Raw genomic sequence first — 20535 nt, forward strand, 5'->3', positions numbered from 1 at the left:
TAAAATATGTCTCACACTCAATTCCAAGAAAGACTTACTTTCTTTATAGAGTCACTCTCAAAAAAACGAACTAATCACTCACAGGAACTAAATATTCAATATGCATTTAATTACATACTGTGAATGAGCAACCAGATCTCAAACAGTTCTAAATTTAAGGAGAGTTACTGAAGACAGTTTACAACTTATCTCAATCATCACCACAGCATGCAGTCAAGATTCCAAACAAAGCAATGTTAACATTGTGAGAAACTTCAATGACATTCACATAATCTTTCAAAATCGCAACACTCCCCTCAGCAAACAAAGCCAATATTCCAGTGTTAATAGTCTTCCTGGAATCCAGCAGCAACTCTGAAGAAAGTAGCTTTCATAGCAAATCAACATTTAATTTAAAGATTGCAATCTGTCTGTGACACATGAGAGTGGCCACTCTGGGTCAGATCAAAGGTCCTGTGTCTCTGACACTGAAATCAAATAATCAGGGAAAAACACAACACATACAAAGCAATATTTTCATAGGATGCTATCCTGCCCTTATAACAGCTGGTGCCTTCTGTTACATATTGCTATCAACTATATCCAAGATGCTAATCTTAAAATAATGATGGATCCACATGCAGCGGTTGGAACTTGTGGTTTCACAGTATCAGTAACAAGGCAGGCAACTAAGAAACCACAAACCTAGAAAGCACACCTGGCCCCCCACTTAAATTCAGAACAGGAATGCACAATGGAGACCAGGCTGCACCATAAGGAGGAACATGGAACAAGAACAGCATCACACTCACTCTCGATATGCTGTCAACTCCCTTGATCCTAAATCTGCATAGCCTCCAAATCATACAGAGTATAGAATGCGTTATATTTTGCAAACACTATCTGTAAACATTAAGAATATTTGAAAATCAGAAAAGAAAGAGGATTTGGATTCAGGACACAAATTCTCAAATTCAAGGCTTGTGTACTGATTCAAAAGCAATTTTATAATAGGTTATGAATTTGTTAGACAGTCATCTCAACTTCTGATTGTGAGGCTTATAGTAGCTATGTTCCACTAAAATAATGAAATAAATCATTCTTAGCTCTCCATCCACACCTTAAATAAAAATTAGAGACTCTCAAACATTTGACATTTTTGTTAAGGTAGGATCTATTCCTGGAATGTGCAAGACCATGAAACACAAAACACATGTTCTACCTACCATTTGTTTACACTAAGAACATATTCGGAAGATTATCTATGTATGCATTTGATATAAAACGTATGCAACATCAACTAGCAAAATTCTTGCTTCCACAGAGCTATTGCCAACAATAAACATCCAAAGTGGTAACATAAGTTAGCCTGTTTATTTCAAAACTGACTTTGGAATACTGATCCACTCAAAACAAAACAGGCAGCTCATTTTCAGGAAGGCTCTTCTGCAAAGTATAACTTAAGCTCACATACCTTAAAAATTTTCCTCAAAAAATGTTCCTTAGTATAGTTTTCCTATGTCAGCAGCTAATTCCTCTGATTTTCACTTTCTGAAATATACTTCTCTTTTCTTTTCTGGGGACTCTGTGAAAGAAAAGCATACCAAATGTTTTTATTATTATTTCAGCATTTTAAAAGGCATTGCAAAACTTAAACTTAGATTAAGTTGCTTTGCATTTTCAGATTATTACCATACACCAGATTTCTTTAAAAAAAGAGACAGAGTTCAAGAAAAAGAATAGCAGACTCCTCAAATGACTGCAAGTAGCAGTATGGTATCACTTCATACACACAATTTTGAGTGAAGAAATAATTTTGTCTCTACACACATAAGAGAAGTTTGGGGGTTTTTTTAAGTTCTTGGAATTTCTTATGACACTGTATTGTAGCTGAAAAATTAGATAATTTCATTTATTTCTGAACCTCACCCTTGATAAAACAAAAGCAGATACTCATTAGCAAGAAAACGAAAGGATAGAAGGCCAAAGTTTGTTATATGAAAGACAAATTTAGTAGTGGTATTTTCACAAGAGTGGAAGAAAACAAGTGGCAACATGAGAAAGGGCCCAATCAAGACAACAGATTTCTTATATGGCTCTAATTACTCCAATATCTAGAACAGTAAGCGCTCAGGAAGGAAGACTATAGGACTAAAATTTCAAGCTGTAACTCTGGACTGCAATCTAGGTGAAGCAAACTGACAAAGAAGTTCTTTGATGGGTTTATATTAAGAAAAAAGTATTTAAATTATAAAATAAAATAAGAAACAAGCTTTGCGTACAGCTAACAAGTGCAAGGAATACCATATTATCTACGTCTGGACCCATGTTAAATATTCCCTCATAATCTCATGCTAGAATGTCCAGCTTTAGACGAGACATTCCATAACAGTTTAGAAATGCCCTTGTAAGAAAAGACACATGAAGCAAAACTGAAATACAGACACGGTGTGTAAGGGTAAAGAAAAGAGAACTATTTTCAGTATTCATTATTTAAAACAAAGCACTGATCACAGACATTTATAAAATCTTATGAAGGGACAACCTTAGCTCAAATTCAAGAAGGCATTATTTAATATTCCTTTCTGGTTACTTAGTGACATTCTAGAAACAAAGAACTGCCTAGTATAAATACAAAACTTCCATTCTCCATGACCAAAAATAGAAAAGACTAAGTGATGCTAACATTCAGTCACTGCAGAGGAACAGCAGCTATGCAAGCAGATACAAAAGGAGGGGAAAAAATGGAGGAGGCTATAAGCATTACAAAATTCACCACATTTTTTTTAAAAACAGATATAAAATCACTTTTTTCAAAGTTACAAAGCCCAAGGGAAAGTCTTCACTGGCAAAAAATTACAATCAGGAGCAAAACATTACAGTAAATTTGGCTCCAGTCTTCCCATCACAAATGCAAACCAGGTGGAAATAGCATAATATCACTGGACAGGAACATAAGTCTTAATCCTTGCTCAAATGGGACTCATGAAAGTAGAACACACACTACCACCAGCACCTGGGCACATTCAGGTTTCAAGCAGATGTTAAAAAATTGCATGTGGCAAAATGAAGCCCTTATGAAAACTACATTTATTAAATAAAACAACAAACTGGAGCCATTTAAACAGAGACAAGTTGTATCCTCTGCTCTCTGCACACAGACAAGGAGCAATCCTTTTTTATTTTGGTTTTTTTTTAAAAAACTACTCTATCACATATGATAGAGTGGAGAATTTCATTTTTCAGTACAAAAAAAAAATGCAAACCCGGCTTTTCTTCAGAATTCCAATTACTACTAACTCTTTATCTATGTGCGTATTTTCATCTGCATACAGGTCATCAGTAGAATTTAAAACTGGTAATACAAGTCCAGTACTGGTCTAATTGGTAGGCATACACCAGCTAGTACACGGAAGCATAATAAAAGCTTTCCAGTGAACTGCACAGCCATCTGTCAGAGAGCAATAAAATGTTACAAAATTCCCACTGCTATTTCTGATCTCAAACATAGTAGAATATGATAGTTTCAGACAGCTTGCTACAACAATGAAATAATCTACTAGATAATGAAGACATAAAAGACAGAATTATATGAAGATAAGGATAAAAGAGAAAATCTAGATGAGCTGTTGTTTTCTGAAATTACTACAAGGACAGTCAAAGGCAATCCCCCACTAGATCCTCTTCACACTGAGGATATATAAGGCATTCTCTCAAAACGAAGCACCAGCAGAGCATTTAAAAATACCAATAGTAACAATTCATCAGTCAGATGCTATTCAGTGAAAGTGTTAAAGTACCAACTATTAAATTGCCAAACTATCAATTCTGAAAAACTTAGGCTTAAGGTGACCTAAGTAAAGAGAAATGGAGAGTGGAAAATTTATCAAATCTTTTCAGAGCTGACAAGGCAATCGGTAGAAGCACAACAAAGACAGTCTGGTTTTGATACTGAACAAGGAATCATATTTAAGAATCTGCAGATTAGAATAAACGGTGAAAAAAATCAACACAGCTTTTGTAGAGGAAAATCATGCTTCACAACTTGAAGAGTCCTTTGAAGGAATCAAGTATCCTGTGGAAAAAGTAGTTGGAAGTGGTAGTGAACAAAATACTTCTGAGAAGTTTCTGCTGATGTCTCACATAGGAAGCTGTTGGAGAACTGAAGACTTGCACAGTAAGATTTAAGAGACAAAGATTGACAGGCAAGAGGACAGAAGCCTCATCAGAATCTGTACCAGGACTTGGGCTGTTCTTCAGGATGGTCACCTGCCTATCTGTCATTTCAGGAGCATATGTGTTTCACACAAAATTATTATGATCAATCAAAACTGACAGATCATTAAAAAATTTCCAGAACCTCAGGACACTGAGCAACAAGTACAGAAAACAGCAAATGAAGTCACGTGTCAATAAATGTAACATAATACACTGGTACAAGTTATTTAATGCCTTTACCAGTAAAAGTTCTAGTAGTTTCTGAACACAGACCTTCAAAAACATTCATTCAGTGCTTTGAAGTGGTCAGGTTAGAAACCATCCAGAATATCAGACTTTTTTTAAGGGAGGGAAGAGACAACATAACGCGTTCTTACACTGCTGATACATTCATGGTTTTTCATGGTTTTTCAAATTCTCCTACCTCATGAAAAATATAAAGCACCCAAAAAAATACAGGTAATACTGATCATGGAGCAACTTCCACACAAAGAAAGTAAAGTGAATTTTTTAGTTCACAAAACAGGCAAGTATGATGGGTGTCAGATCAAAGTACATAGGGAAAACAAATCATTACAGCACAAAGTGACTTGGTATGTCAGATGCCCTAAGTGTTTCCCAGAAGAACTTAAGAACATCAAATGAAATTTTACGAAGCTGCTCTTACATACTTCTTTGCCTAGTGAATAATTAAATGACAAAATTCAATGCCTAAAGACATTTCTGAGACCATGAAACAAATATTATTATAAAAATTCATTAAAAAAGCAGACCTTTACAACAGCAAAAGTTCCACCTCAAGATGTCTCTAAACTCCAAAAGCAGAACAGGAACTACTAGTCTATATTTGTGCCAATAGACTCTTCTTATCTGACAGGAGCAAGTACTGAGCTATGTGGATTACACTTGGTTGGGTACAAACATCCTCAAACAATGACCTATCGCTCTCTTACCCCTGCCGCTGTATGAAGACCACACTTTGTTTTAGCAGCTCAGGGAGCCATGATCTTATTAAAAATACATGCAAATAAGAAGTAGTGAGTTCCATTAAAGAACAGGATTTACACTCGTCAGCAGGGCCATAAAAAAAAACACCAACCAATAGAAAACAGCTCTCAGATCCTCTGACTAGAATCACAAGGCACGTTTCCTTTTTGGGATACATAAAGTTTTAATTTACCTATTGGAATTCTCTCCACATGTGCAAATGGTAGTAACAGACATGATGAAAGTAAGTCCCTAAGAATCCCGTATAAGGCTTATATAACGACAACATCTAATTCTCTCACCTTCCACCAAAGAACCACATATCTTGTCAGACTACCTGATTTAGTATTCCTCTGCTGCTGGCATTAGGAAAAACTTTCTCCATGACCAAATCTCACCTTCTCTTCCTCATAACTGAGGTACAGAGAGAGGTTGCAGAGAGCCATTTCTCTGCAACCTGAATATGTTAATTTTTTGACTAAGCCATTCTAATTATTTCAATCTTTTAATATTTTCTAGACCACAGCTATCTTTCAATTGGTCCCAATCTCAGAGTTCATAAGCTAAAACAGTGGGATACTGTAGAACTCTGAGAAGAGCAGAGAAATTCCTTCAAATTAATTTTGAGCTCCTTACCCAAGTGCTTTAACCCAATAAAATGACAGTGTATTCTTCTTTCTTAAGTAAACAAAAATTCCAGGTCCTTTTCCAAAGACGTGCACCTTTCCCTATTTCCTCCCCCATCTCATATCCATGCAGTCCAGTCTACAGACAGCGAGTTTTCATGCTCAGTGACACCTGCTTTGTTCCAGATGACATGTCCCATTTGCTAATATTATTCTAAATAGTAATCTCATTCTCCGCCACACCTGCAGCTCTTTGATTCTCCCCTGGTAAGTTTCTCAGCATGCTCTTTATCATCTCAGGCCTCTTGTAAAACAAATGTGCGAAGGGAAATGCTGACAATTGGCAGTGAACCATGCAGCAAGTGATTTTTAGGTGCAGTTATTCAACTAGTTTTGCTTCCACCCTGTAGAAGTTTTTACCTCACAGAAAAAGGTAAGGAGCAAGACTGAATCTCACCAGACATAAGAGTACAAGAAGATGAAGGCAGACACAGTGTCATAAGTTTACTTGTTCTAAAAATCCAAGCAGAAATTTTCCTTTCCCCTGTCCCACTGTAAAAGAAGGTGTTGAACGAGGGAGGGGGAAGGGGTAATTGACTATACAAAAGAACTAGCTGGCCAACCTGCATTCCAGGCTGATAGCTTTCTCTAAGGCTGGGGTGTGGGGGGAAGGAGTTTTTCTCGCCTCCTCTCTTTGGAAAGAGGCACTTAACTTTTTGCCTTAACGGGGGCAAGGTGTGTGCTGGAAAAGTTCTGAGGCCCTTTTGCTCTCGACGTGGTCATCTGGCTGTTCTCCGGCCTCGTCTTGCCTACGGTCTGCTCTGTCACCAGATGGACCGGCTCAGATTTCATTGAAGGGTCTGTGCTCATAGAGGAAAGCCAGAGACATCGTGAGTTTCCTGGGAAAGAAACTGCCCTTCTTTCCCCTTTTCCCCTTCCTCTCCTCGGTGGGGGGTGATCTCCATTGTCGGCTTCTCCCGTGACCCAGCGCCCCCTGCCGACCAACACCGAGCACTGCAGGCTCTGCTCCTCCAGTGACCCAACAGCGCCCCCTGCCCACCGTGATTAGAACCGCGCTAGAGGACAGAGAAGGATCAAACTGTTTCCTTTTGGAAGGGACTTCTGGGTACAGGATTATTGTTCAGTTGCTTCTGTGTTCTGTTACTGTTTTTGCCAATAAAGGGTTGTTATTTCTTCCTTTTTCCATACTTCTTCAATTGGAGCCTCTTAATTTCGGATTTATAATTGCTGAGAGAGAGGAGTTTGGTCTACCTCATAACTCATCTTCCTCAGCAAAACACTCCAGTCTCCTTAAACTGAGACACACAGTTGAGGAATAGAAGAGTCAGGCTAGCTGCCAGAAGTCAGACCTTGCCACCACAACTTGAGACTCAGTGCTGTTGCCTTGTTAACTCTGAAAAAGCTGGTGGTGCATATAAAGTAAGTCACACACATGCCCTTTGCTTTCAAAGGGCAAATGCATCTAATTTCTTATTACCTTTCATGTGCTTACAAGTAAAAAGAGCTTTCCTTCCTTTATTTTTCCAAGAATTGAACTTTCCTTAAACTAAGTTCCAGGATGCAAAGAAAGCCAAAGAAAAGTATGGCCTCAATACAGAGTTTCTGACCAATGAATTTTCACTGAACTCTCAATTCCTCAGTGTTGCAACATTTATGTCCATACTAGATCTTAACAAAAACATGAATAAGGCTGATTAAAATTATTCTCATGTGGAAGACACAGTGCACCAGTGTCTGCAATGCTGTTAACAAATTCTAACAGCTAAAGAACAGGACTGTTCTAGAATTACAAAGAAACATATAATGCTACAATATCCAAAAGTTGGACACAAATTGAAAATAAAATAAAATAACACATCAGTGACTCGAGCTTGCTTAAAGCGTATATTACCTGGTGTATTAAAGCAAAAGACAACCAAAGTATTGCATTTTCAAGACATTATTGTATTGTCTTAGATTAATAGTGAAAGTGGAAACAAATTCTAGGAAAAGTGGTGGCAAGAGTCAACAATGAAAATTAAAAAGTACTTGTAGTAATCATGCTGACTAATGAGTTACTCTACTAATAGTTAACTTATTTATTTGCTGAATTCTTTCATTCAACTAGATGCCAACTTCTCTACTTTGAAAGTGGGAAGCAATTTTCCTTATTTGAAAAAAAAAAACAAACCTCTGAAGGAAATGCTTCATACGTTGATATCTATCTGTCTTGAGATAAATACATGGCAAGCCAAAATGAACACACACACAAAACCCATGTGCAGACCCCAATCCCAAGGCCACCTACATAAGCATCTTTTCAGGGAAAAGAGGAGGAGGGAAGAATTCTCGCGCAGTGTTGACGGTCTCTCATCATGACAAAGCAACACCTAAAACTCCTCCTTGGAAAGATTTCAGTCCCAAAACTCATCTAGCTGCTGCCATTGCACATTTCAACTTACCAATCAAGAATACTATTAGGAGCTTCTTCCAGAAGCATTGTATTAGCTCTCAAGATTTAAGGACAGCCACAGAAAAAGATAAATCCACAGGATGTGAAATACTTTTAAGAGTCTAGAGGCAGTTTAATTTCTTTTTATGGCCCAACATCAGCCAGAATTTCTCATTTCAGACAAAGCAATTAGATAACAAATCTGCCATTAGTCTGTAATATATGACAATACTAGTCTCCTCAGGACAAGCATAATACAGTTCCAAATATTTATTGCTCTTCGAAAAGAAATTCAAAGAGCAATCAGGATGCTTCCTCTTCTTTCCTCCTTCATTAAACTAATTACATCCTTCTGGTTCCTTAAACCCTCTGCTTAGTTAACTCACTGTTCAGTCAGTCTTCTCGAGGTCACTTATTTCCCTGTCACCATTGTATCACATATAATGTAGTTTGATTATACAGCATTTTGTACAGAAAACCTGGTCACGAGGAACACAGGCCCATGAGAGAATCCTTTTCCTTCCCAACAGCTGATATTCCAGACTGTTACACTGCAGAAATATAACATATAGTGTGGTTCAGTGGGAGGTGTTGCCCCAAGCCTTTGTTTGCTGTTCCCGAACTTTACCTTCCCACGCTCCATGTCCTAGAAAAATACTGTGATAACTCTCTCTGTCATATGGAGCAGAGTTACTCTCACTTCAAGATAGAGTCAGTAGAAAGGCAGATGACTGAACTATGCATTTGTATCTTCTTAAACACTTCAAGTGTGCAACAAATTTTAATACATACATTCTACCAATATATACTGTGCTAACTTTTTAAGACACATGAAGAAACCTACCCTATCTTTTTCAGATTGTTGCCTTAGAGTTTTTGATTTTTTAATTTTTATAGACTTTAGAAGTAGTTATGTAGTGAATGTAGATTTCAAATGTAGCTGTAGTATGTTTCTCACGATGTTATATCTTCTATCAGTATTTTCCAGTAGAAGTAATGGCAGTAGCCTAAGGGTTGTACATATCAAACCCCTTCCCATATCAATCCCTCAAAAGTCCATTAGCTGTTCAGTCTTCTTTTCAACGCAGAATTGCAGAAAGCACCTCAACGCCTGCACCAAAATACGTAAAAATGGGCACAACGGCCTTCAAGCTCCGAACTTTGGAGGGACTCCAAGGACTGTACATGCTGTGATGAAGAGGAAAATGATGAAAGAGGGGTCCCAAACTCCCCCAGACTCAATTTCCGAAGGGGTGTGCTGAGGGACGGAATGGGGTAGAACTGGGGGGTGGACAAGCAGGGATTGGATGGACATCATTATAAAACTGTAGCACCGGGGTCGAAGGGTGCACGACGGTTTTCTATTCCTGGAGCCTGGAGGCTCATTAAAACTTCTGCTTTCTTATCTCCTACCTAATTGGGCCTGGAGTCTTTCTTTCTCCTCGGTCTTTTAGGCAACAAGATCCAGACAGTTTTGTTAGGGTATCATCAGCCTTCCCATTTACAGAGAACACTCCTTCTGAAGCATATTATTCTCATTTGAAATAATATATGGATCAAACTTTAATTAACAGATGTTATAACAAACAGTTAAAAGTTGTGGATGTTTCATCTTTCAAGTGTCTGGACAAGTGATACTGAAGTGCACAGGTGCACAAAAACATGCATGCTTGGACTCTTCAGATGGAAATTTATTTGCATACGTAAGAGCCAGCCTACCTGATCTTTATTGAAATAGATTACTATTTTATCCCCAGTCTTTCATTCTGTATCTCAAAATTATTCTTTCCAGAAATTATACCAAGAAGCCAACAGTTCATGTAAAAGGACAATGTCCTTCATAACATAACACCATTCCTGAGTATTCTTCAGAAACAAAAAAGTTAGGGATGATAGTAATGTTTGTATTGAAGGCAAGGGTTATTTAGCTCCCTCAGAATTGTTGCCTTACTATACTCAGAGACAGTTGAGGGGAATCTGACGGACTGCATCTTTAAAGCTAAAATCTGAACTTCACTTGAGAAAAATTATGTTGAGGGACACAAGCCATACTACTGTAACAGACAAATGTTAACAACCATCTGCTTAATCACTGCTTTGGAAAAGGCAGCTTCCACCCCCCAGAATGCAGACTATCTACACCCACACTGATAATCCCCACATCTCCACATAGGCTCCTCGAGCCTGGTTGGGGTGACTTTGGTGATGAAATACCAGAGCACAAGAAACTACCGTGTTACAGTCCATCAGACTGATTTTTTGCACAGGGTATGCACCACAAGCTTCGTGGAAACATGAAGCCTTAGGACACAAAGCACACCAGAATAGCACACCTCTGGAAGACTGCTCTGTAAAGGACATAAATCTGCTGCAGCGTGCTGAAGTAGAGCCTGGAGAAAACTATCCCATGAGCTGAGGGCAGGTTTCCTTTCAGAGGTAGCAGCTCGCTCCAGAGAAGCAGAGCTAGAAAGCAGGCAGCATGGAAAACTAAGAGGCCATGGAGAAAGACAAGGATTGAATCAAACTGAAATAAGAATGGCATGTAATTACCTTCCCACATTACAAAAAAAAAATCATTTAGATAAATCAGATAATCTCGATGGCAGTTAAATTTGTTAAAATAGTAATTTCAGATTTATTTAACATATTCACTGATGATTTTCCACTCCAATTTCAATATTCACGTAATTCAAAAGGCAAAATTGGGTATTAAATGGCCTTCCTCTATCTTTGCTACAGGCCCTTTACACTTCCTTGCTTTTTCAGATACACACTTCAATGCTAACATTTTTTTCTGTATTTGGCAAATCAGGCCAACTGGTGAGCTCCAGTTAGTATATCTGCTGAAATAGTAAAAAACCATATTATAGAAATTACAGGAGAGATAATTCTCCTTAGGAGGAAACACACCATTCACAGTAGCAATATACAATAAATATATGAACAATAAACAAGCACGTGTTTTTCTGATTCCATGTTCTCTGTCTTTTAATCAGTAAAAAGCCGCTGCAAAATCACATGATTTTCTTTAACACTGGTTACAAAAGCAAGTCCCTTCAGATTTTTCTGAAGGGACAGCAATCCTTGTCTGAAAAATACCATTTTTACAGTGCTTAAGCTTGTCATTGTTTTACAACTTAACCACTTCACTTGACTTATCTGTAATTCCTGAAACTTACTTAGAATAATACTGTGGGGTATTATGTTACACTCATGAACATTTCAAAGCAGAAGGCACAACTAAGAAGTCAGATACTATCTGAAAGACACACGAAACATTAAAAAAAGCTTCAGCACAATTCAAAAAAGCTGAACTCTAACAAATACAGTGGCAGTACACTACACTGAAGAGATTTTAACAAATTTATACAGTATAACAGCAGATAGAACAAGCTTTATTTATTCAAAGATTGTGGTTTATTCTACAATCCTACTCTTTTCTGTTTATTCAGGTTCACCAGGAGTGAACTTTTTTTATTTACTAGCCAAGTAGCTAACAACCTCCACCAGCTGAGCCATTATTAATATGCTATTTTCCTGAGCATTACAGCACCAAATATTCAATAAAATTATTCCTGTCTTATCAAATAACCATTACATTTATGCCCTTTTCAACTTTGTTTTGTACTGAGAAATATAACTTATAACTGCCACTCTCAATTCAACAGCAAACATTACAAATGTGATGATGAACCACTGTGGTGGGTTACCCTTGGCTGGACGCTGGGTGCCCACCCAGCCGCTCTATCACTCCCCTTCCCAGGTGGACAGGGGAGAGAGTAAGGTGGAAAAACAACTTGTGGTTTGGGATAAGGCAATTTATTTAAAGTGAAAGCAAAGCGGAAGCTTGCGCATGCAAAAGCAAAGCGAAAGATAGCAGGGTTTATTCTCTAATTCCCATCAGCAGCAGCCACTCCCGAGAAGCAGGGCTTCAGCACGCGTAAGGGTTCCTCAGCAGGCAGCCATTAGACAATGAATGCCTGCCTTCCAGCTCCTTGCCTTAGCTTTTATATCTGAGCTGCATCACATGGTATGGAACATCCTTTTGGTCAGTCTGGGTCAGCTGACCTACTTGGGTCCCCTCCCAGGATCTTACCCTCAACTAAGGAAGGAATGTTACAGTGTTGGTGCTGTGCTCAGCAGTAGCCAAAACACCAGTGTGTTCTCAACACCCTTCTAGCTGTCAATGCAAAGCACAGCACTGTGAGGGCTACTGTGGGGAAATGAACTCCAGCTCAGCCAGTGCCCAATACAACCATGTACGTTACAATATGCTGTTAATGTACGAAATAAGATTTCTCCAAATTTTTGAAAGCAAAAGGTTAGGCATAAACAGAGCTGGCAAACAGCAGCAAAGCTGACAAACCAAGTACTGAAATTAAGAGATTCACAAATTGGGGATCAAAACCTAAATGCCACCCTCTTTGGAATATGCATTATGTGATTGTGTAATTATTTTCACAGTGCTTTTCTCCATAAATGTCCAACTCTTTTATTAAAGAGGATGGAGTGCCCTGAGTATGAGTCAGCATTCTGTCAGAGGGGCTTACCTTCACGACCTCATCACGCACCTTGCTGTAATTGTATGTTTTCCAGTAACTAAACAGGAAATTTCAGGGAACAAAGAAGTTGTGATTAATGCATTTTACCACTATTCTGGATTTTACTTCTGCTTCTGGCAAAGAGTGCTTACATAATATGCAACAATTCACAAACTTTTCACTAGGTCTTAATGATGGGAATTTTTATTGATGGGAAGTTTTATGCTTAAGTTTAATTTCCTCGTGTCTCAGCTTCTCACTTCCAAAACCACAGTATGAAAAGAAGAGGTTGTGAGACCCTTAAGATCAAGTGGTGACAAATGAAAGCTGTCTTCAGACCAAGACTTCAATACCATATAGAAAAATGCCCAAGATATAACGAACTATTAAGTAGTTATTCATTAGGCATTTTCTTACTAGACCTTAATAAGACAGGGCTGCAAATGGATTACAGTATTATGCAATATTGTACAGCATACCTAAAGGACAGATTAATAGTACACACACGATGGGGTTTTTTCCCATGAAGAAAAAGTTTCATATGATTGTCTTAATAGAGACCTGCATCACAGAAATGTCTCACAGGATGCAATTACTGCTGTCACTCCATGTTCACTCAATCAACAACTTAAGGGAAAGATGTGGTCTGAGCACTAACTCTCCCCTCAGCAGAAAATAAGAGCAACCAGATCAAAAAGCCTAATAAAATACCATTTTTGCTCAAGGTGCCAGTCCACAACATAAACAAGGTTCTAAAATGCCAACTAATACATTTCAAATTTGAGTAATTCTGACAAACCCGCACAGTTGGCAAGAAATCAGTCAGTGAAGTGCAGCAAAGTTACAAGCATACAGTTGTCTCTACAAACTGCTATGACACATCTCTATTGTGAGCAGGTTAGTAAGAAACCAAGATATGAAAAAGAAAGTTTAGAACTGTATGCGGTTAAACCATCTGGCTTTCTCTCTAGTGTAGAAGGCAGTAATGCAAAGGAGGTTGGTTAGGATAGAGCAAACACCTATCCAAGATCCAAAGTAGAACGACGTCATGAAGCACAATTCACTCAGATTAAAAAAACAGCTTTAAGTCCTAATTTATTGAAAATTTATTTTTATCATCATCAGGGAAACACATACTACTGATTACACTCTAAACCAAACTTAATACTGCATTTAAACTTGCAGGAGGAAATAAAAAAAATTACAGTCATGCTTTCAAATACAATTTCATGCTACAAGATGACACCAATCAAAACCCTCCATCCAATGAAACCGTCCTATGAGGAAAAAAAAACCCTCAAACAACACACACACACAATAGCCATTTCAGAAGCACCCTTGCTGGTTCTTAAGAATTCTTATCAAAAGTTCTTATGCACTGCATGCGACCACACACACAGCTCTTAAAAAGAGAGGTAACTATCTTTTCTCAAACCCTGAAAACAAAGCTATGAATTCCATTGGTTCACTACTAGGAACAAGTTTCCAAAATAAACCTTTGCAAAGAAATGCTACAGTTACCTAACGTAAATGTCACACAGCAGAAACTTTCTGCCTGTTTTCATGCAGAGTAGTTTAAACCCTTTAAATCCCTAATAAAATGGTGAATACTCAACAATACCATGACTATCTCTACTGTATAATAATCCTCTCCACCAAGTTTTTGAAATCCATTTTTATAAGGCAAACACATCAACACTATGATTAGGACAGAACTAAGTGGATTTAGTATAGCTCTTTGGGTAAGTTTTATCTTAGGATAAGAGCATACATGCAGTACACTTCCTGCTGGAATGAATTTAGGCTTTCCTCTCTTCTCTTGCTGCTTCTCTTCTCCTCTCCCCCTTCACTCCCCCCCCCCAGCAAAAGAATCTCTTTTCCTTTTTCTAGACCCACTTCCCACATAGCGCAAAAAAACTCCTCCCTGTGAAGTGATGACCTCATGCTCCTAGCCCATCTCCTTGTATGGAGCAACTCCGGGCTTGCCGCCAGCTTTCTACGCCTTCAGCCTGACACGGCAACATACCTTCCTTCACCCTGCTGCTTCCCAGCTGAGGGAATATCCCATCGAGGACAGGCAAACCGGGCAGGGAGAGGGGGTTTCCTCACGGACAAAGAACAGACCACTAGATGTCTGCCCCACAATCATGTCTGGCACAGACCTACTTCTAGTCGACAAAGCACCTCTGCTCTCCCCTGCAGGAAGAATGACACTGAACTATGAACATTTTAAGTATGGAAATACATCCTATCCAACTGTAGTGTGACTTGCCCCCCACAGTCAAATCTTGCTTCCCATTATTTTCCTTAATCCAGTGAAGGAAAAGTCACCTCTACTTCTCTCTTAACATAAACCCATCTTACCTTCCTTTGCAGCTCTCTAAAGTTCCCCAGCCCATTCTATGGCCTGTCTTTACTGCATTATTTCTAAATGCTCACTTTATACATTGGCAATAAAAACATCAACTGATGAAGGACCTCTCTCTGAAACATTCAGCTGTGACATAAAGTTACTGTAGAAAATCAGGAAAGGTGATGGATAATTGAGATCTTGCTTAGTTAAATAACCTTGCACATACAGGACCTGATATTGTCCTTCAAAGAAATATCTCCCAACCCTTCTGGGGTTAGCATTCCACACGTGAATATTTTAAAGTTGTAACAGTACTAACATTTTCTGTCAACACACTAAAAAGGAATTTATAAAACGATAAAACATACATTGGTGTCACCAACAATAATTATTACTGTATAACTGTCGATTGTTTACAATTTGCTTTGACTGTGAGTGTGAATGTCCCATCTCTTGGAGTCTTCCAAAGACTAGCACTTACACGTAGTAAACTGTATCACCAATTTCTTTATTTCTTTAGCAGGTAAAATTAACTTAAAATATTACCCACCAAATTGTTTTGGTCAAAAAGTTTCACATGTCACCCAGATTTTTTTACACATCACAACTTCTCAAAGGAAGCACCATTAGAACACAGCAGAGCATCAAAGTCACTTTGAGCAGGTCTGTTTTCAAAGCAGGGAAAAATTATGTCACCTACTTAAAAGGCAATGAAATGCCATCTTGCAAACAGAAAACGAGCTGGCTCGTTTAAAAGTCTAACAAAACCCCAGATGTCTGTGTCACTTCCAGAGGCGTATGCTTACCCGAAGTCAAACCAAACAGAAACATATTGCAACACGACAGGAGATGTCTAATGCCTTTCTATGTACTTAATTCTCAAACACTGAAGATGTGAGTATTTAGTATCCCTGCGGACACCAAAAGTACAAATACACAAAGCACTAAAACGCGCAGGAAAAGAGACAGGGCAGCAGGACCGGGAAGGCCCCACCGTGCGGGCTCCAAATCCAATGTAGGAGTTAAGAAAGCCAGCGCTGCCATGGGAGGAGGAGGAAGGAAGAAGAACAAAAAAAACCAGCCCAAACCAAACCTGCGGGGCTGTTACATCTACTGGGGGGGGGGGGGGGCGAGGGCGCAACATCACAGGGTCGGGCCACCGCTAGTCCCGGCACAAACTGGAGCACGCGACGGGAACACACAGGGCGGGCATCAAAGAAAGCAGACCGGGCAGAAAAGAACAGGACCGCGCACCAAAGGCACGGCACCAGGCACCGCAGGACCGGGATCGATCCCACCCCGCGCCCCCTATAAGCCGGGCCGGGGGGGCGGGATCGGCTGTGCCGGACCCGCCGGGGCGGAGCCGCCGCCGGCCGAGCGGCGCCCCTGACGCCGCCGGGGCCGCCACCGGATGCGGCCGCCGCCGCCCCGCCAGGGCACAACGAGAGCGGCGCCGGTGCCCGCCCCGCCCGCAGGTAGAGCCGGAGCAGGGCCCGCCCGCCCCGCTGAGTCGGCCGAGTGTCCCAGGTGTCCCAGAGTATCCCGAGTGTCCCGGGTTGTTCCAGGTGTCGCGGTGCCCGGCGGGGGCGGCCCCGACCCGGCGGGGGCGGCCCCGACCCGGCGGGCGTCCCCCGTGCGGACGGTCCGTACCTGACAAGCCAAGCCCCCCCTGCTGCTGCTGCCGCCGCTGCTGCCGCCGCCGCGCGCGCGCGTCACGGGCCCCGCCCGCGCTGCGTGACCCGCGCGGGCCAACGGGCGGCGCGCGGCCCCTCTCCTGCCCGGCCAATCGCGGCCCGGTCCGCCTCCCTCGCGCCGTGACGCGCTCGCGGAGAGGGGCGGAGGGGGCACGAGCGCCATCGGCACCGCCCTTGCCGCGCGCGCTCGCCCCAAGTATCCAGGCAACAGCGATCCCGCGTCCCCGGGCCCACCGCGGGACCCCGGTGGTTGATCCGGGAGGTGTAGGTGCCGATGTGAGGCTGAGAAGTGGCAAATGCTGAGAAAGGAACTCCTGGGAAACGGGCATGACGGGCGGATGGACAAGAAGTCCTCCCCCGTCAGGGAGAGGCAGCGAGAAGGACACACACCAAAAAAAAAGAAGTAAAGAGAAAGAGACAAAAAGAAGAGGTGGAGAGGAGAGAAAAAAGAAGGGGTGAAAGAAAGAAGAGGGAAAAAAGAAGAAGAAAAAGAAAAGGGGGTGAAAGGAAAAGAAAGAAGGGGGGAAGAAAGAGAGGGAAGGGAAAAAAAGCAGGAAAAAGAAGAGGAAAAGGGGGGAAGACAGGAGGGGTGAAAGGAAGGAGAGAAAAAAGAAGGGTGAAGAGAAAAGGGTGAAGAGAAAAGGGAGAAAAAATAAGAGAGAAAAGCAGGGAGAAAAATAAAAAGGAGGGAAAGAAGCAGGAAAGAAGCAAAAAAGAAGGGGAAAATGGGGGGGGAAGAAAGGGGAGGAGAAAAGGGGTAAGAGAAGGGGAAAGAAAAAAAGAAAAAAGTAGGAGGGGAAGGAAAAAAGGTAAAAGGAAAAAATGAGGGGAAATGAAAAAAAATAAAAAGAAGAAGAAAAAAGGAAAAAAGAACTCAAGGAAAAGAAAGTAAAGCTATTATTGTGACACTACCTTGATAGGTTTAGGGAAAACCCATGAATGTTAATTTTTTTTTATATTGTCTTTTGCAATAGATTATGCTCAAACCAATTTAGAAAAGCAATGTAATGAAGTAGTAATAACAAAGTCTGGGAACACAATCCATTTCATACCTACAGAAGAGCCCCTTAACAGGTTAGATCAGAGTTACAAATAAATATCTTCCTTGAGAATTTGCCAGTCCTTGGTATTTAGGAAGGAGTTTAAAAAACAAGATGTGCACAGAGCAATCACATTCCTATCCATGGCTTCTTTTTAGACCAGAGTGTTTAAAGAGATGTAGTGAAACTTTTCCTGTGTGCAGTTTTCCATCTCTGTTTAAGATGTTCATGCCTTTGTCTTCCAAAACAGCTTATAGAAAAAATTTCCTTTATTTATCTGTTTATCAAATGAGGAAAAAATTGCATTCCTTTGTACCTCATCTGTATGCACCTTAAGGCAAATTGAGACCTATATACAGTTCGAAAGAAGTTTGCATGATGAAGGAAGAAAAACCTATGTAGCTTTATTTGAAAGTGGTGGTTTAAGATGTAATTTACATTAGGATATTTCCAACCATGTTAGAGTTGGGATAAAAATTTTAGATGCAAATACTGAATTCAGTACAAGAAGTCATCAATTACAAGGTTTTATGACAAATGCAGGTGCAAACAGCCTGATTCGGTTTTGCTTCAGCCATATTCAAACATAAACTATTTTATTTGTCAAATATCTTGTCAGTCTCGTATACCTATGAAAATATTGAATGATTTTTCTCTACAGTTTGGTAACTTAGCTGACCTTGACACCCTTCAACTTGGTGAAAACTGGTAGACAATGGTATGAGGGTAGAAAAGCCTCTCCTCACAAGTTTTCTGATTAGAATTTTTTAAAATTTATTGAAGAACCTACTTGATTTTTGAGAAAGAATTCTATGCGATTTTTTTTTTTGTACAAAGGGGGTTTTTTCCCAAATCTTTCATATCTTTTGAAGATGAAAAGGAGATAGGCCTATACTGTAGTCACTGCAGTGTAGTGTAGACATATGTAAAATATTCTGAAAATCAAATAGTTAACTTTATATAAAAACATTCAATTATTAATTGGATACACAAAGCTTTAAAAGTATATCGAAGTATTGCAATTAAAATCCAAATTAGCAACTTTGTTTCTAAAAGGACGCAGATGTTCATCCTTTTCTGTCCTCCCTGTCCCAGTCTTCTGGTTCTGCACGTATTCCTTCACTCAGCCCAATACATGACTTCCTCTGCCCTTTCCTACCAGGCCTGACCCAGGGCCCACTGCCTAACACCAGAAGCAGAGAGGTTACATCCTACAAGTATCCAGAGAAGATAAAAAGGATCAGGGAAATGGATGTGCTCTTGCTTCAGCACATTGTGTCAATCCCTGGATGTACTTTCTTCCAACCTTTTCACTTTGCTTCTGTAGCAAGATGCTCTGCCTAAGCAGGGGGAAAACAACTTGAACTTGACCCTATGTACAAAAGTTATCTGTGGTGGATGGAGAAGGGGCCTCGTGCTGTTTTTGGTGTTGAATGAGATCAACTTGAGATCATCAACCCCAAAGTTAAACATGCTGAGAATGTGGAGATGAAGGTTTCCTGACAGAAACTGGCACAGGGAGGTATGTGGCAGATAAAGTTCCTGATAAAGGAACCAAAAAGTGATACTTTGATAATTTATCTAAAGCTGCTGAGCTGATACAGCCAGCCTGGAGACATCTGACTGACAGTCAAGCACTTTATGCTATAAAAGCCCAACCTCTCTTTTTAAGGAGAGGGAATTCTAACACACCCTTTCTTGCAGCATGTGTGAAGATTCCACTCTTGAATGGGGACACCCCTCAGGGTTGCTCCTCAAGGCTAAGCCCATGGTTGTTGGTATGGGTGAGTAACATCCATCTCTACTTAATAGTTGTTTTACTAGCTTTGATATTGTTCCTTCAATATTGCTTCAATAAATTGTACACTATACTAGTAATTATAACTATCTACACTGTGTAGTAATGAATTCTGATTAAGGTTCCTTAGACTAAGCATTATTATAATCAGTTTAAATATGTAATTTTTCTTTATTGGTTTGCTATCCTTAACTCTGCAGAACAAAGCTGTGTAAAGGTTTGATTACATCTATACCTTTCAGACATAAACTGTTGACCAAGTCTGGGGCTGGGATTGGATCCAGCCACACCTTGGCTTCTCTCTGAGGAGGAAGTAAGGAAGCAAGAGTGTCCTTTCTGAGCCTCATGGGTTTCCCTGGTAAAGCTTGTTGAAAGCTGCCATTCTGCCCAGAGCAGGTCATACACGTCAAATCCTAAATACTATATCTTCATGCTAAGCCAAAGGTGATCAACACCAGTACTTTAAACCTGGTGGTTTGGACAGCGGTGGCATTGAAGCATTGTTTCAGACCCTATTGCAAAACTGCCTCCCAAGACACTCAGCAAGCACCCAGACAAGTGCCAAGTTCTGTGGTGTAACACCTCAGAAGCTACCAGGCAGAGCACTTCATGGCCCAACTAGCTGAAACAATAGCAACTGTCCAGTAAAAATACATGAAGAAATCAGTTAAGTATCCTGGATCTTTCTTCACCTCTCACATGACCCATCTTCTGTAAGCTCATGCTTTAATATCTTCTGGCTTTCCAGTTATGAGGGAATTTTCAGTCTTTCTATCATAATCTATTCACCCACCATTATGAACTTAGAAATATCAGGGATTTCCTTCTTATATGGTAAAAATCTTGT

The 20535-nt window shown here is 40.2% G+C and overlaps 1 protein-coding gene across 4 annotated transcripts in view; it reads right to left on the minus strand.

Moving 5' to 3' along the window:
- FER (FER tyrosine kinase) overlaps positions 1-16859 on the minus strand; it is a 155963-nt gene extending 139104 nt beyond the window's left edge. For all 4 annotated transcript variants that reach the window (XM_032675242.1, XM_032675244.1, XM_032675243.1 and 1 more), the window contains exons 1-2: positions 16807-16859; positions 1454-1564 (exon numbers count right to left, since the gene is read on the minus strand). The gene's annotated coding sequence lies outside the window, so the exon portion shown is untranslated. The remainder of the gene's footprint in view (positions 1-1453; positions 1565-16806) is intronic.
- Between the last annotated feature and the right edge of the window lie 3676 nt (positions 16860-20535).

This window comes from Chiroxiphia lanceolata, chromosome Z (genome assembly GCF_009829145.1).
Source record: "Chiroxiphia lanceolata isolate bChiLan1 chromosome Z, bChiLan1.pri, whole genome shotgun sequence".
NCBI classification, from domain to species: Eukaryota; Metazoa; Chordata; class Aves; order Passeriformes; family Pipridae; genus Chiroxiphia; species Chiroxiphia lanceolata.